The sequence below is a fragment of the Anomalospiza imberbis genome, chromosome 2 (assembly GCF_031753505.1).
Source record: "Anomalospiza imberbis isolate Cuckoo-Finch-1a 21T00152 chromosome 2, ASM3175350v1, whole genome shotgun sequence".
Classification (NCBI taxonomy): domain Eukaryota; kingdom Metazoa; phylum Chordata; class Aves; order Passeriformes; family Viduidae; genus Anomalospiza; species Anomalospiza imberbis.
The window spans coordinates 14,157,458-14,175,472 of record NC_089682.1 but is presented as its reverse complement, the minus strand read 5'-3'; the positions used below and the strand labels follow the sequence as shown (position 1 = coordinate 14,175,472).

Here is an 18,015-nt window from a genome sequence, read left to right as displayed (position 1 = left end):
GAGGCGGCCAATTTGTTTGCTTTATAACCTGCAGGAAAAGACTAAAACTATGAGCTACAGACTGCTAGATTTTCTACAACATCTCAAGACCAGAAATAAATTAGCAATACAAAGAAATGCATAGAATATCTTATTCATTATAGATAGGACGTGTGCTGAGGACTGTTAGCTTGTCAGTAATCAATAACCTAAAGAACTGGCTGACCAAGACACTTATTTGAAAAAATCACAGAAGTGCCAGTATTTGTTAGAGAGCATTGCAGTGGAGAGTCTGATCAGCACCAGAGCTAGTGGAAAATGCCACCCATGTTTGTATAAATGTATGACCAGAAAGCCCACTCAAGATATTGTAATATCTGGTGCAGTTCTGATACTGTACTCTTGGTATCTGATAATAACATTGTTTCAAAGTGATTACCAGGAGTTATCATACAGCTAAAGAGGAAAAATTTCTATTGTGTGTCTTCAGAGAACACTTACAACAACCTGATGCATATATAAGTGCCTTTGTTTCCTCCTTTACACCCTCCACAGCACTCCATCTTTTCCCTTATCATTTTCCAGTGAAAGATGCACCTAAAGCCCTTTTGTTTGTTCCAATACTTGAAGAAACGTCTTTCTTTTGATCTTAGGGCTGCCTTTCTTTGTGAACTGTTCTAACTGAACATCCCATTAGACCAGTCCATTAGTCCTTCTTGAAGCACATCCCCCTGTACACACAACTTTGTCATAGCTGCACAGAGCCTACAGCCTCAGCTCAGCAGCTGAGGGACTCTGGCTGACCTCCTCACCATAAGTATGTGTTGAAACACCACTAAATTGTTCACACCATCCGTAATACACAAGGTATTAAAGGGTTCTCAGCATAATTTCTCAGTGTGATTTCTCACAGTAACACCTAGTCTCTTGAAGATTACTACTACTGCACTATTTACTTTCTGGATAGGCAATAAAACTACTTGAATCACAAGGAGGAAGAATTTAACTAAATCTAATAAAATTATTTTTCTTAAATTAACATCAATTGTGTGAGGTTTTTTTGCAAGCATACAGTCTAATACACACACAAAGTTTGAAGCTGTAGTGAGTTAAATAAAAAATGTCACTGCTGAAGAAACAGCAGCCCTAAAAAGGGCAGAGTCCTACTGGGTTTTTTCTCTCCTTTTTTCAGTCATAGGTCCTATACTACCAATTTTGTCCCTGCTTCCAGTTACTATAGATGGTGGGTGATTAAGATTTAATTCACAGCCATTTATGCTAGCATGTCTTGAGACAAATCTGTAAAGGTAAATTGCATGCATTCATTTAAGTCTCAGACATCAAAGAAACTAAGATGAACCTTAAGCAGATTGCTTTTTAAAAACTAATTTTAAAGCCAGTCTCTTGTTTTTGATCATTCTGAGCTGGATGTAACTCAAATCATTTTCTCCCCATCTAACCTTCAGCATTGCTCATTGCTCTTCCCATGTGCTGAATGAGAAAAGAGATCAGCAGATCAATTACTTAAAGCCTGTTGTAAAATGGCTGCATGCATTTTATAAGATTCATATTTGCTGTGGAGGATGATCAGCACAGATATTTATCATGTAGTGAGGATGTAGCAGAAAGATTAATTCTTGGAAGTAATTCAGCCTGACAAATAAGGTACTGTGCAGATACTGTCCGCATATCAAACCATATCCTACCCAGTAAGATTGACAAGGCTGTTCACACACAGCAGCAATAGCTAGGCCTGACCTGGCTGCAAGAGTGAAGGCACTGCATCCAAATAATGCTGTAATTCTTGTTGTCAGTCCCACCTTTCTTCAAAGAGAGAAGCAAAGTACAGTTCCAAGACCATCTGAGGTCTGAAAAGGGTTTTTACCCCTTCCAGCAAAATTGTTGCCAGTTTCACTTTGTCAAAGGTCTCTCATCAAAATGTGCTCATCTGAACTGATATAGTTCCTGTGCTACCTTTAAACAAGAAAGTTTGAGATTCCTTTTAAATTCAGAAATGCCACAATACAAAAGTCACTGAAATCAATTTTTTAAGTCCTTCTCTTTTTTTTTAATTTAAGATGCTTAGTGTCTTTGCTGTCCCAACAGACAAGTAGTTAAAAGGAAGGCAAACTGTTTAAAAAGAAAAAGGGGGATGTGTGGAAACCATACAACAAAGGAACTACAAATGAGGCACTGCTGTAGAACTCCATTTTTGAGACACAGGAGCACGGGAATGAATCAAATAACTCAGACTGTCCAAGGCAATATGATGGAGCATGGAATTTTTGGCACATAACAGTCTCATGATTAATGAAAACACAAATAAAAATCAATGGCTGAGTTGTTCAAAGAACAAATTTTCCCTAGCAGTAAAAAGACTTGAATACTGGCTGCCAGCCTAATTTCATTAGGAAATGCATTCCAATTAATGGAAGCTCTGCAAACAAGAGATAATTAGTAAGGCAAGACAGAGGAAAGGCCTTACAGCCTTTCAGCTTCTCTTCTTTGGCTGCAGCTTGCCCTTTTCTCCATCCAATTCATTTAAGATGGGGTTCATTGGAATTCTGAAAGTGTCTTTTCCAACCTCCTCACCATTCCTGTGGCACAGGAGTCTCCTTGCCTGCTTCTGTCATCAGCCTCATCCCCCCCACACACTGTGTCCTGTAAAGTTTCCCATGTTGGGGAGGGATATGTTTGTTCTCACATCTCAGTGTCTGAATGCCAGTTGTGCCATTATTTCTGTGCTACTTGTTCATATTCATTTTGATGCTACGTTTCCTGTGCCAAATTAAATACTGGCACAGACAGGTGCCTGAAATCAAAGTTGTGCCTGCTTATGCTCTAGCAAATTTACTTCCATGATTTCATTTCCCAGGAAAACAGCAATTATGTAACCTTGGTAAAACAGACGCCAACAATATTAAGCTCACAACTGCACTCCTTTCACCCCAAGGGCTTCTTTCAATGGGAGGATGGAAAGTTTCTCAAAACCAAACAAGCAACCCAGACCTTTTGTTTTAACAGACGTGCTTCCCTATTCTATCTCACGTAGGCAGACACTTGAGGTACTTTGCCTCCCTCACGTCGTTCCCTTGAACGCCGTGCTCTTACCAAGTGTCTCAGCCTCATCTCTCTCACAATCAGTACTGGCCTTGGCTCAGAGGATATTGGACAGTCCATCATGAAGGTGTGCAAAGTAGTGCCTACTGCAGAGCTCAGCAGTGAGGAGGTACTGTACTTGAAGTCCCTCCATTGCACACCAGAAGATGCTGCTGCCAGGGACAAGGATGCTTGGCAGGAGCTGCATCCCACTTGGGTTGTTTCACCCCACAGCTCTGCAGAAAAAGTTCAGTTACATCCATCTATACAGCAAATAAAGCCTAAGTGGCTGCAACTCCGTTCTCTTGCTCTCTTTGATGCCCAGCACAGCCTGAGTGTCCATGGACCCAGGGACTGCTGTGCTAGCTCACATGGGCCAGCATGGCACCCCAGGGCTCAGCACTAAGTCCTGTGCAGTGAGGGTGCTGCCATTCTCTCGGCTGCTGCCACCTACCCTGAGTATGGAAACACGTGGGTCAAGTCTATGAAAACCAAACGTGAACACAGAGGCAACCCTACTGCTTTTGGGAGACCTAAATCTCAGTGGGACATCCACTTCATCATCTGTTTACATTTAACTTATTTGAAAACTCAAGTGTCTGTCCACAGCCATCACGTGGCATTACATATTTCCAGTATCTTCCCTAACAGGCAAAATAAAGGGTACACACAGAAAAAACAGTGGCTTTCACAGAATCATAGAACTGTTATGGTTGGGAAAGACCTTTAAGATCAATTCCAACCATTAATCCAGCAGCACCACCATCTTCACCATTAAACTATGTCCTCATGTGACATATCCTCATGTTATTTGAACACTTCCAGGGATAGTGACTCACTCACCTCCCTGGGCTGCCTTTTCCAATATTTTACAAGACCATCTCTGAAAAAACTTTTCATAATATTTAAGCTAAGCCACCCCTGGTGCAACTTAAAACCACTTTGTCTCATCCTGTCCCTTGTTACTAGAAGAACCCAAGACCCACCTGGCTAAACCCTCCTTCTGAGAACAATAAGGTCTCCCCTGAGCCTCCTTTTCTCTGAGCCGAATAACCCCAGCTCCCCCTGCAGCTCCTCATAGGACTTGCACTTCTGCCCTTTCACCAGCTTTGTTGCCCTTCTCTGGACTCACTCCAGAGTTTGTGGCAAGGGATACAGACCTAATTCACCAATTCTAGTAATGTGAGTCACTAATTAAAAAAAAAAAATAAAACAAAAATCAGACAAAAAAAATCAGCCTATATCACAGACAGCAGTAGCACTATGCTAACTATTGTGATGCCATACAATCATACAATGCCAGTTTCCAGAGGCTGACCAGCTCTCTACATGCATTTTAGACATGGCTCTGCAGTTCTGAAGTGTTGGGTCAGACGTGTAATATATCTTTCTCTCCCACTGTGGCGATACGAGATCGTAATTTTAAAGGTCTTCCCTGGCATGGCTGCCAGGCTGTTTGTCTGAGCTGCAGTGGTATTTTTGGAGACAAAGACTTGGACATGGTGCAGGACAGGTGGCCTGGCAGCAGTGGTAGGAAGCTATCAAACCGTGCAGCGTACATTTCAAAACACAAACCAGAGGGAGAGGAGATAAATCATTTACTGTATTTAACTTAGCATATTGCTACTTTTTGTGACTCATATAGTCTTGCGGAAGACTCCCCAGACAGGTTAAGCCAAGTTTGAAAGAAAGACGATGTAAAGCTTACAGACTGCCATGCATTTGTGAAGTTAGTATGCATAAATGCATGGAGGCAGCAGTGAAAACAACAAAATTGAAAATGGGAAGGCATTTGTATCAGCCCATCTTCCTTCCCTCTCCCTGGGTTTCTATGCTTCATTGGTCAAAAATAAACCTGAATCATCCTTTGAAGGCCAGTGCAAAGAGGCATCAGCCAGAAAAAAGCATCAGTACCTTGCACTCCACCTGAAGAGTCTGTCCACAGCACTGCTGTTGGTTGTAGCAGGCCAAGCAAACCCCCACCTCCTTCCAGCACCAGGGCTGGACACCTGCCATCATGTCACCAGGTCACTTGGCCAGAGCTGGTGTGCACCCACAGCACAGTCAAGCTACAGGTGGTCCTGACCTGCAGCCGAGGCACACACAGGAACCACCTGGAACCATATCCACAACAGGACCAAGAGTGCAGCCAAGCTGGGGCTCAGTGGAAAATGTCTCACACAGCACCTCTTGTGTTGTGCCCAAGCCTTGAGACTCTTGTGCATCCCAGTCCTAGTTACCCTCTTACTGAAGGTCTTCTCATCAGCAAGCAGCAAACAGCAAAAAGACTTCTGACTGAACTGAACTGAAAAGGCATCCTTCTCTTTCTGGGGTATTTAGAGCCTCCAGCTCAGCATGTTACTAGAGATGTACTTGCAGTTTACAGAGGGGGCTGTCAGGCACACTTGGCTGAACTACACATGATGTGAGATTTGCAAATCCAGGTACAGTGCACTTTTTTCCTTCTCAGCCCAATTCAAATAAAAAAATTCCAAACTAAGGGCCTCCTTGGGAAGACTGCATTGCATAGCAATTCTTCTGAAGGTAGTTCATTTTAATCCAGTTACCAAGAGCTACACTAATTCTGTATTCTTGATTTTAAGCTGAATTCCTTGAAAATCAAGATTTTCTGCACACTGGAACTTTTGTCCCCATGCTTTTAAATGTGCAGGCTGTTCTCAACTAAATACAATGAAGGAGAGGCATCACCAACCTACTCAAATCCAACAAGATTCATGACAGATGAGGCCAGACAAGGGAAACCCAAACTGGAGTCCCTGCACAAGAAAAAATAATCCCATTAAAACAACCACAATGCCAGATACTAGAGTGCTCATGGGACGGAGAGATTTATTGCAGCTCAGCAGTGTGTAAACCTGCAAGCAGACCTCATTGCTAGTTAGTCACAGGGCAATGCAAATACAAGACACAATGCTATTAAAACAATCTTGTGCAGAGCTGCCCCATCTCATAGAACAATTTATGAAAAAATTAGGATGTCACACAATGCTGCATGCCCTACAGCATATGAAATTATCTTTACCAAACAAACTTATAAGAAAAGGCATCAGCTATACTTGGCATCCTTCAATAATTTATTTTGCATTCATAAATTTACTGACTGCACTGTCTCTCTCTCTCTCCCTGACCCACCTCAGCCTGGCCCAGAATGGACCACAGAACAACCTGCTATCATTTCCAGGGTCATCACAACAAGTGTGCCCCTGCAATCCTTCATTCTTTTATTGCAAATGCACACTGTTTCCATGCCCGGTTCTTTCTTCCATCCGAGTCAGGAGAATGAATCATCAAAAATGCTATTGTCAAATGTTTTCTATGAATTATGTTCTGCACTGCAGTGGCTTACTCTGCTCAGGATTCTCTAGTTTATTGGAATTTCTCCATGGGATTGCTTTTTGAAGTCGCTGAACCAAAGTCTGATTTTCCCCAAAAGGGGGCAGCCCATTTTAAGCCATTTTATTGGGCATGAAATTGAAAGCACAAGTCAGTTTGTTATAGAACTGATGTCAAAAAGTAGCATCACCATAGGTGTCCAGAAAATACTATTTTTAAGAAAATGGAAGATGTATTATATATAGATATTATATAACTCAGCAACATCTGATTAACAGGATACCAGTAAGATCCAGGAGCACACCTACCAATACAAAATACCTACTGCTGTATTTCTCAGTCTCACTTTGTTTCAAGGGCGTTTGCTCACATCAAGTATCTGGGGTACAAAAGAGAAGGAAGTGTCACTGATCTTTGGTGTACAAGTTTATCCTATGAATATTCCTTAGCAAGTACAGACAATTAAGACTTCTGTGTGAGTTTTGATCCCTCTGACCCTGACTGGGGTACAAACTGAAGGTACTGAATGACCTAAGTGAACCAAAATCTGCACCTCCTATAAGCCACACATACACCAAAATTAGACATCCTTGCTCATTATTTTGATCTTGAATAACTACTATAAAAGACAAAAATATTGCAAAAAAAGCAGAGTAAAGAAATTAATACTAGTTTTAGTTTAGAAATAAGGCATATGGTTTGAACAATGAGAGCTTATGAAATGAGAAGTCCCATACAGCAGAAGCCAAATAACATCTGTGTATTAATTCTTCTTTGAAGCCACTATCTCTTTCTCAAGACTTTAAATTTTTAAGCCTTTTTTTTTTTTATGGTTGCATGCCTGTGACAGGCAATTCATGTCACAAATAGAAAGTTATTTCAGTTATTTTCAATTTCATTGCTTTTCATCCGAATAAGTAGTCCTTAAAAATTGCTCTGCAAAAGCTTGTATTAGATCCTCCATCATTTTCCCCTGGCAGATCAAAGCTAGATGACTTTCTAGCAATACAGAGTCAGATGCAAGAATCCCTGCATCTCTTTCATACTGAAAGTCAGACTAGAGAAACACAGCTCTTTTCCTTCTTAGTGTCTACGACATGAAAGTCATGATCACCGCTTTTTCTTATGTTTAACCAGGTACTTAAGCTAGGTCTTAATGAAAATATCATCCTAAAACAATTAATCATTTATTTAAACAATAACATATTTAGAGTGTCAGGAAAGAATACAAATTCTTTACAAACTCTACTTATGCTACTTTTTTTACAAAGACACAGAAACAGAATATATTATGAGAAAATAATTATATCGGGCCTCCGGAATGTAAAAAATTGAAAAAAAAACCCCAAAGTGATGCCATTTCCAGTGTAATTACTGTAAGGAGACCTGAAAAATAGCACAAAGTATATCCATTTTTATGACAAAGGCTGTAGTAAGAAAAAGAAAAGTGAAAAACTAATCTGCTTCAGAAGTCTGCATGATCTGATCCTCCATCAATTATCTATTCCAATCATGTAGAAAAGAGTTTCTGTCTACAGAGCAAATCCACTCTGATAGTTAATCCTGTTGTTTTGTAGTGCCCCCTGGAGACATGAGGATACAAAGTATTATGTGCCTGGGTAGCACTGGGTAGATACAGTTTAACAATTCCACTCATCACATCCTCGCCCTGCGTATCTCCTGGAAGAACGTGGAGGATGACAATCCCATCTCAGCCACACATTGATTTCATTCCATGCTGATGTAGCAGGAGCCCAACTTCCAGGTCTGTCTTACTGCTTTGCAGCTGCTTCTACCAACACACTCCCTGCACAGCAGGAGGCTGCAGCCACAGCTCTGGCTCTTCCTCACACTATCAGCTGCCTAGTGAAATGTTCTAGGTCATGAACATTTGCAAATTAAACATCATAATGGGATCTCTGAATTACCAGATAATCACATTAAATCTCTTTTTCTGAAAATTACATACCTCAGCTGATACAGAAATTAAAATGCAATAAATAGGATACAACCTTTCCCACCTGTGCAGTACTGTTGAACCACAAAATTCCCTTCACTGTTTAAAGTACCTAGTTTATAAAGGCCAGTAACTCTTCATTACATTTTGGTTTTACTTGTAGTCTGGTAACGGCCTCTCTTTTTTTTCTTGCAAACATACCACCTTTGTGATCTCATTTCATCTTTCATCTGTCCTTTGTCACACAGACCATTTGAGTGTGACAGTGGTTGTAATTCCTTTTCTTTTTTTTTGTAGTTTTTTCTTTGGAATTAGCATTCCAGGTTATAGAAATAAAAAGTACCTCATATACTAACTTCAGCATGTCCATTTATTTATAGCTTGTGCATTTTATTCCTTTCCTACAAGGCATCTTGTTCATTTGGGCTTTCAATTATACAAAATTTCATCTCAGCAGAACTTTTTATTACATGGTGCTCAGATCAAATAGTAAGCCACAGAAGATCTCTACAGACAGAGTATTTCATCCCACATTTAATATATGTGGGATATGAAAGAATTTGTATATAAACAGCTTTTTAGCCCTAAGTAATATATTTCCAGTAATGGTTTGTTTACTAAACTAATATCTTCTCAATTATCTTCAGATCAACACAGTATTTCCTTAAAATCCTTAAAATCATACATATGTAATTTAATATCATAATAACCTTCAAATGTAAAGCATTTTCAATGTAACTATTTAGCTTCTCATGTCTTATATTTATCAGAGAACATGATTCCAAAAGAGATTTCAGACTGCAGTATTCCTTGATGCAGAATACATCTTCATATGCTCACAGAAACACCACTTAAAGAATTTAGGAGACATTAGGAAACATCACCCAGAGACAATTGCATAAAAAAAAAAAAAAAAAAAAAGCAGAATGTTTTACTGATTTTGATTCAGTTACATGGAACCACAAACAGCAGTAGATTTTTAGTTACAGATGGAAAAGTTTCTGTCATATCATTATTCCCCTTATCCTGAGGTAGTCTGTCCTCAAATACCACCATTAACAACACCATTGCACTTTTTTATGTTCTTCTTCCTCTCTGTACATTCCCTTCATATTTTAAGAAATAAGGTTTTGGCATCAGGAAAATTCTTTGTAATTCTTTGACTTTGTAAGCTTTTCTGCCCTTGCCGATGGAAGACCTTCAGTCCAAGACAACCTCTCCAGGAATTATCTTTTCCTTAGTTAATTGTATTCATGTTTATATAACATTTAGCTATAAACATATAGATGAACACATGTGGACCCATCTGTATCTGCCTCTCTGCAAAGCAGCCTTGAGCTGGCCACATGTGCCTCCCCAAACTGAGTGGGTTGGGGTTAAAGCTATGACAACATGTTTTCAGATGTGAATTTGCATCAAGGGAAGACACAGTTCAGCCTCTTGAAAAAAAAAGCACACAAAATGCATTTTATTTGATCAATTTCTTCAAATAGAGGGTTTGAGCACCTGAGGAACAGCTCAGATTGAAGCTGCAGCATGCTGCAATGTGCCCCAGCTCCCAGGGCTCTGCCCTGGCATATTGTACCTGACACACAAGACTTGCCCAGCACAGATTCATTGATGGTGGCTGGGGCCCACCCATGTCCCGTGGCATGCACAGGCCTATTGTTTTCAGTCAGCTGCTTACAATCACTCATAAGTCTGTCAAGATTCATGAGCACTTCTTAAATACAATTGTGGGAACAGAAGTTCAACTTCCATGCCATTTTGCTCCATGACAAACAGTGCTGATCTTTAAAGCTTGGAAAAAAAAAGAATATTTTTATGACCTCATTGCAGTTCTTTCTAGCTGTGACCCTGAAGTTTGTGGAAAGAGCAAAGAATCACATGCCATAGACCTTGCTAATCCATTCAGTTCTCATGTTTAGTAACCATCCATAAATAGCTAGTGCTCATAGAAAAAACTTGTGCCCCTAAGGCTGGGTGCTAGATTGCAACCAGAAAGCTCCTAATCAGTATTATTTTTGGCATGTATGCCTATGACATTGGTATGTATTCCTTTTCCATCAGTATCTTTCATACAGATGATTTAATAATCAAAATGTTCTGAACAGAGGTATCAGACAGGTGAACAGAAGTTCTCCCAGGTAAGTGTGCAATGCCTAATGGTGGGCAGGTCACTGGAATATAGACACGTACAGCAGCATCACTCTTATCTTCTCAGAAAGAACACTGATAGTCCTGGCTACACATGGGACAACCACAGCCAAGTTCATTCTTCTGGCAAGATACAGAAGACAGACAGAGATAAGGATAGTAAGTTGTAGACTGTAACACTAAAAGTCCAAGACACAAGACTAAGGGGATATTACACTAAGCTCCAGTTGAAGAGCACAGTCCTCTATCAGGGACACCTTCAGTCCAGCTGGTAAAACAGCAGGGCACAGCTCAGCACAGATTGGGGGGAGCAAAAGAAAGCAACTGGATCTTCTTTTTAAGCCTTTTTAAGCCTGATGGGAAATTACCACTTCTCATAAGAAATCCATTTTGTGGCAAAAAAATGGGGAGAAAGGATCATTTTAAGTCATAACTTCACAGAGGAGAGAGTTCTACCAATGTTACAAACAGTTCCAATGTGTAAGTGTTGCTGCAACTGCTGGAGAATATAGACTGTGAATGTTGTAAGCTTCTACCACTGCTAAACTGAAATAGAAATTGAATATAAACACAGAGTAGGTTTTCAATGCAGTAACTGGAACAGGGATAGGGTGGGGAAGGATGTATTTTTATGGTCACGGGAAAAAAGTGTAAGTTTGTTCCTGAGGACAAACATGGAGGGACACATTTTCTGTTTTGATTCTTCTAAATAAAAAAAAAAAACTATTTGAAAAAGAATTTATCATCACAGTTTAAGAAAGATTCTCACTGAGAGCAACACCTGAAATTCAGTTATGCATTTGCTTTTGGGTACTTATCAAATTTTGTATTTAGTGGTGTCATCAGCACGGTCCAGTGGATAAAAGAGCAGCTTGAGACTCATTGATACTACCCCTGGCTCTGTTTCTAGGTGATCTGGGCATGTAATTTCAAAGTCCTCTGCAAAGCAAGCCAGCTTCATTATTTTCAATTTTAGTAGGATGGAAGGATAAATTGTTCCAGTGGGCAAAAGTGGGAGAGAAATGGCACATACAATTACTGACTGTACTAATTGTATATGAAATACCTGGATTCAACTGAGGAGCATTTTTCACTGCTTTAGCAAAAATGTGAAAAACATGCAGGAGAACATTAACTGTTCTAAATGGAAAACATTTTCATGTATTACTCTCAGAGCTCTGTCAGCAGTGAACAGCATGAACAAAAACTGAACAGATACTCATGACTGTAGTTAAATGCAATGGATTTTCTAAAGATCAAACTTCTAAATTCTAGTTCTTGAGGATGGGAGCAGAACCTCATTAAGATCCCTTGGGCTCATCATGTTATCTAAGTTGTAACTCTGAAATTGGTTTTTCTTTCTGTCACCCAACATTTCAACATTAAGACATTTCAATAAAATCTTAAACAATCACAGCTCTGAAGAGAGCCACAAAATTCTTTCATATGTAAGCAATATAAAAACAGTCCCAGGAAAACTCTCTATTAAGGTTTTCATACAACCTCTGTCAAGCACAGTGTAGAATCTCTTCTAGGCCAACATAAAAATTTCATCTTTGTCCCTAACTGCATTTAGTCAATTCAGAAACCTTGCCTCAGTTGGGCACTACATTCATCTGCTCTGGTACAGGCCAAAAAACAGAGAACAGAAGGAATAATAAGTCAAATTCCTGGTCTCTCTGTCCTGGCTATTTAGGAAGGCTCAAGAAACATGGTAAGAGAGCAACAGGAGAGGGGAGTACAGCATCTCCTAAGTTCTAAAGCATACAAACAACTTTCCCTGCTTTCATTCCTGCCAGTAAAAACTTGAACATAAAACCAATTCTTTGATATAATATCTGAGTAGAGCAAGAGACTACATTAAGTTTTATCAATATTCAGAGGCCTGAATAAAGCCTGAATAAAATAAAATAAATCTGTTCTCTAAACAAATAGAGAACCATGGTCCTCTTGGAAATTGCCATAAATTGCACAAAAAATCACCCTGAACTGAAGTAATGTTTTTTTATATGACAGGGGTATCTAAGAGTTCAGATCTGAAAAATACAAGTCTTCGAAAATCACAGACCTTTTTAACTGGAATTTATTTTTACATAATGTTTGTACTGTTACCAATATTCCAGTGGTGAGTTTACCTCACCGTTACAAAGACAAACCCTACTTGCTCAGTTTCACCTTCTAGACAGTGCATTTTATTAGGCTGGTGTTGGCTACACTGAAGAATTCCTTCTCCTATGATTAACCAGAACAGTTACTAAAACAGAGCAAACGAAACTGGGCCACCCCTCTTTGGTGAATAAAGCAGATAGTGAATTTGGGGATCCATTTTTTCTAATTCTTTACTGTCATGACATTATCTAACCCCTTTTCTCCCTCTTAACAGCAATACAATGTACATGTGCAAAATACTTCTCTATCCTTAGTACTGTCATTAAATCTTTAAGAGCCACAGCAGCTCACTAAAACCTCACTCATGGCACACTACAGCTTGCACCCACTTTACTAACACCATCAGATCCCTTTGCATCAGATAGCTTTCCTCTTTCTTAGATTTACTGTGGAAAACTGATATTGTAACTACTAGGTCATCAATAAAGTGCTAAATAGTCACTCCTAATAACCAGTTCTTATAGGATCCTACAGAAAGGTACACACGCAGTGAGGATTATTCATTTACAGTCATGTTTCATAGCCTGTCTGCCAGCCTTTAGTCCATTTAAGAAGCATCAAATTGATTTCATTTCAGTCTAGTCACTTGATCAAAAAGTCACGCCTCACAGAAGCACATTATATATTACTTCAATGCAATGGCATTGATCAAACTGTTTTTGTTATCTCCCAAAAAAGAGAATAAAGAAAGGAATAAAAAGACAGGTTGATAAAATCTATTTTCCAAAAATCAGGGGTGACAAGACTTAAAGAATGATAGGAAGCTTAAATGCAGCCCAGTTAGGGAATTTCTTCATTTTCTCCAAGACCAGAGCCAAACTGATAGGCTTCCAATTATCCAGAAGATTCCTTTTGAAAGCATTGGTGACAAATTTCCAAGTTCACTGTAATTTCTCCATGTTTCAAAGCATACTTGCCACCATGCCCACCCTGAAGCTCCCTGGCTCCACCTGCCCGGCAGAGGCATGGTCAGCTGCAGGGGACACTCCCCTGTGTCTCGAGGAGAGTCAGGGAGCGGCTAAGATGGAGCACTGCACTGTCTGCCTTGTATGGAGGAGAGGCGGCGTCCGAGGAGGTAATGAGGGAGTCAACTCACGGCCAGGGGAAAAAGTCTCAGGTTTAATCTGAGCTCCGAGGAACTCCGAATGCCATTGTATCCGACAGCCAAAAGTGCTCCCGAGGCTTTCGCAACAGCTCAAATACTGGGGCGGTAACCAGGGGGAAGGGACACCCACCACCCAGTGGGGGGATTCGGGGGAATGGAAGGCGGGAGGACAGACAGACACACAAACCAATGGGGGAAGTTCAAGGGAGGGACCCCTGGCCCTCGTCCACTCACTCAATGCCCAAGGTGGAAGATTCTGGGAGAGCGGGATGGGGAGCCGAGTGATGGATGGGGTGCCAGGGAGGGGACAGGGGAATGACTGAGCATTTTCAGGGAGATTGGCATTGAGGGGAAGGCGGGAAAGCTCGGGGTGGAGCCACCAGGAGAAAACGGGGGATGAAGGGGCAAACCATTACAGAACTGTTACAGAGATATAAAAACACAATACAACACATACTGAAAAATTCAAGCTTCATAACCCAAAGATCTCTACAATGAATTCTGTAAAAACTTCTAGGCATTAGTTGTCAGGTCCAGATGTTTAAATAAGCCGAACAGTAGCAGAACAGTAGCTCACCCAGCAGAGGTGGAGGAGGCTGTTATGTGCTTTACCATCACCACCAGCCGAGATACAGTCTCAGTACTTTATCCTTTACTGACACCTGAAGAGAAGTAATTCAATTAATACTTTTCTCTAATTCTAACAGACATTTTTCAACCAACAACAGCCCACTCTTTTTCCAGACTCCTTTTGTTCTTAGTAAGCTTCTTTAAAATTAAAAAAAAAAAAAAAAGACAAGAAAAATGTATTTCATCCATTATTCCATTCACCATTGAGATTTTTGTGTGCCTTTATTAATTTCTTAAAGTACTTAACTTTTATTTTACAGAACCTTCATACTCCTACCTTCTCACTTGGGGATTTCCATAGCAATAATTTTTCTTTGTTGGGTTTCCTTTGTCTTTTTGGTCATCAAGTTTAATGTTCTTAGACATTAAAAAAAATGTTTTATCATTTTTATTTGTCTTGAAACTTGTTTTCAATAATATGAAACGGGTAATTTTCATAAACCAGTGAGAACAGGGACTTGAATATATTTATTATAGGAAAATAGAATAAAATCATGATCACTTATGCCTAATTAGCTACTCATTAGTGATTTGCATGCCGTGTAGAGAAGTGTTGTAGGAGAGGAAAAGCTGTGGTACTGCTGACTACAGCTACCATGACACTGGGTACAGAACCTCTCTGTCATGGAAAATCCTTGCGTACATCCCCCAGAGTTCCGCTCTCTGCTGCAGAAATCACCCAAGAGAAGCTGCTGGTCACAGGCCCGTGGCACAGATGGGTGCTCCTTACAGGCCACACCACTAAGCTCCTCAAGGAGCAGCAGCACAGACCAGGTGGCTCCTGGCTCACCCTGCAGCACCCCAAACCACAAGTTCCCTCAGAACTGGCTTTATAATGTCCCTCTGATACACAGCAGAGCAGTTCTGCCTGCAGCCCCCCGTCCAGGGAAAGTTAAGGACCTCTCCATTGGATCTAGGGATATTTACTTGGCTCTGGCCAGCTGAGATACAAACTAGATAGCAACTCAAACGGCATTTTCAAGATCATATCCCAAAACACAAATTCAAGAACAGGACACAAAATTCAAGGAATATCATACGCAGATCAAATGAGGAAAAGAGATTCTTAATCAGTGTGTTTAAGACCTTACAGTGGAAAGACTATATTTATTAATGGTAGTTTAGTATTTATACTAAGTCCCAGGACTATTCTTTCTGCTGTGCAAAGAGCAAAAAAGGCCTTTTTACTTTAGCAAGAAAAGAGTAATTTGCTAGTTGTCAACGGACTGTCTTTTCTGTTCTTCTGCAATAGCTATTCTCCGAAGCCTTAAACCGATTGCTCTTTAACCATAATGTTGTTAAAGAAATGCCAGGAAGTTTATTCATGGTTTATTAATACTGCAGAGGGCCCAATGCAGCAAGATGACTTCCAAAAAACAGGCTTGCCAACCATCCCCTTGGCCAGTTTCCAATCAAGGAAGAACATGATAGCCAAGCTGCAGCTACAATGACTTCAGAAATTGTTGAAAAAATAAAAAAGTAGAATGATCCAATACACAAAATCCTACTCCAATTTTATACATACACACCAAAAAAAGTCCCAAAATTCCACTCACATTTTATTTGCACCATCACATAAAGTCCAGATGAGGTCTGTATGAATATTTTTTCCCCAAATGCTTTTTCAGAATTCAGGTTAGTGTTCTGACACCAAAAGGCAAAGCCCCTAACCAATTGCAGTACATTTCTTAATTCTACCATATGCTTTCTTTCCCTGCAGAATATTGATAATTCTGACACCTGGGTTCCTCTTATACTTTTGATAAATGAGGCTATTGCCTTCCTAACTCATTAAGGCATTTAACCTCTCCTTTACATTTGAAACACATATACAAAATAATTATGAAGCCCTTCACTAGAAAACTATTTTGGTGAACATCAACTACACTTAGGTTTGTGGTTTCTGAGACCTTTTAAGATTGCTCTCTAACAAAATTACCTGCATTTCCTCTGTCAGGGCCAAACATGTTTCCTTTTCAAGGTTAGTGCTTGCAGATTTTTGTTCATCTCTGGAGTGTTACAGGATGAAAAGGGGGTTTTAAAGTGATCGTTTTCCCATGAAAAACAGCTCAGCTTCTTCTGAAGGCACATTCTACTATTGATCAGTCACTTTGCTCTCTATGAAAATGAATGACTGTATGACACACAGAAGTGTGCTGTTGTATTCCTTAACAGATAGAGGCTCCCAGCACAAAGCCCAGAAACAGACTCCAAAGGCATGGCAAGGCTGTCCGTCACCTTGGTCTGGGGAGGGAGAGGGCAGGGCATGGTACCTTCAAGAGAACAGAGCAGATTCCACTATGCCCGTTCCCAAGCATCCAGCTCCTGCCACCAGGCAATGCCTCCTCGCTTCTTACTCCTCCATATTCCAGAAATGAAAGCAGAGACATTTCAGATGTGATTGTCTGTCCCAATTGTTTCAACCCTTCATAAAGGAAAGAAATTCCTTTTTTACAAAAGTTGTCCACAAAAGGGTGGCTGTTCAGTATTTCTGCTGGATGAAAACATCTGTCATTATATGACATTCAGGCAGCCTTCTTTCTTTTTCATAACACATGCAATATTAGGAATAATGAGTTTGCCAGGGCTCCCAGTGGTATAAACGTAAAGTGTTGATTTTTTTTAGAGCATTTCCAAATGCGGAACTACTTCAATAATACAATTTAAATGCAAGGATTATGTATTAGTGTTCCTTCTGTAATCCTTTTTCTTCAAAGAAAAAATTTATTTTATCAAACTGCACAATCATCAGGAAAAATCTGGGAGCCTGACAGGCAGAAGCCACACACTTGTCATGGTGCACTGTTCCTCACCATCTCAGTGCCAAAACATTTCTGCAGAGCTGTCACAGGGGAACTTGAGGTAAAATCCCTAAGATTTATATTAAGCAAGAGTTTGGGTATCAGGTGACAGTTATTCTTAAGTCTTCCTAATGAGGTCATGAAGAATTTTGTTTTCAAACACAGTATTTCTGATCCAAAACTGTAACTTTGAAAGAATATGATGGGTTTTAGACTTCATTTAAACGTATTTCTGCCACCGTGTCCACCCTGAAGCTCCCTGGCTCCGCCTGCCCGGCAGAGGCATGGTCAGCTGCAGGGGACACTCCCCTGTGTCTCGAGGAGAGTCAGGGAGCGGCTAAGATGGAGCACTGCACTGTCTGCCTTGTATGGAGAAGAGGCAGCGTCTGAGGAGGTAATGAGGGAGTCAACTCACGGCCAGGGGAAAAAGTCTCAGGTTTAATCTGAGCTCCAAGGAGCTCCGAATGCCATTGTATCCGACAGCCAAAAGTGCTCCCGAGGCTTTCGCAACAGCTCAAATACTGGGGCGGTAACCAGGGGGAAGGGACACCCACCACCCAGTGGGGGGATTCAGGGGAGTGGGAGGCGGAAGGACAGACAGACAAACAAACCAATGGGGGAAGTTCAAGGGAGGGACCCCTGGCCCTCGTCCACTCACTCAATGCCCAAGGTGGAAGATTCTGGGAGAGTGGGATGGGGAGCCAAGTGATGGATGGGGTGCCAGGGAGGGGACAGGGGAATGACTGAGCATTTTCAGGGAGATT

At 40.6% G+C, this 18,015-nt stretch overlaps 2 long non-coding RNA genes across 8 annotated transcripts in view; both read right to left on the bottom strand.

Annotated features, from left to right (window-relative positions):
* LOC137468309 (uncharacterized) overlaps window positions 1-18,015 on the bottom strand; it is a 405,810-nt gene that overhangs the window by 383,585 nt on the left and 4,210 nt on the right. The gene's annotated exons all lie outside the window — the stretch shown is intronic.
* Window positions 9,299-14,786, bottom strand: LOC137468307 (uncharacterized). Its single transcript, XR_010995858.1, has 2 exons — window positions 14,728-14,786; window positions 9,299-10,669 (listed from the first exon to the last, which is right to left on the bottom strand). It is a non-coding gene; the product is annotated as an uncharacterized lncRNA (long non-coding RNA).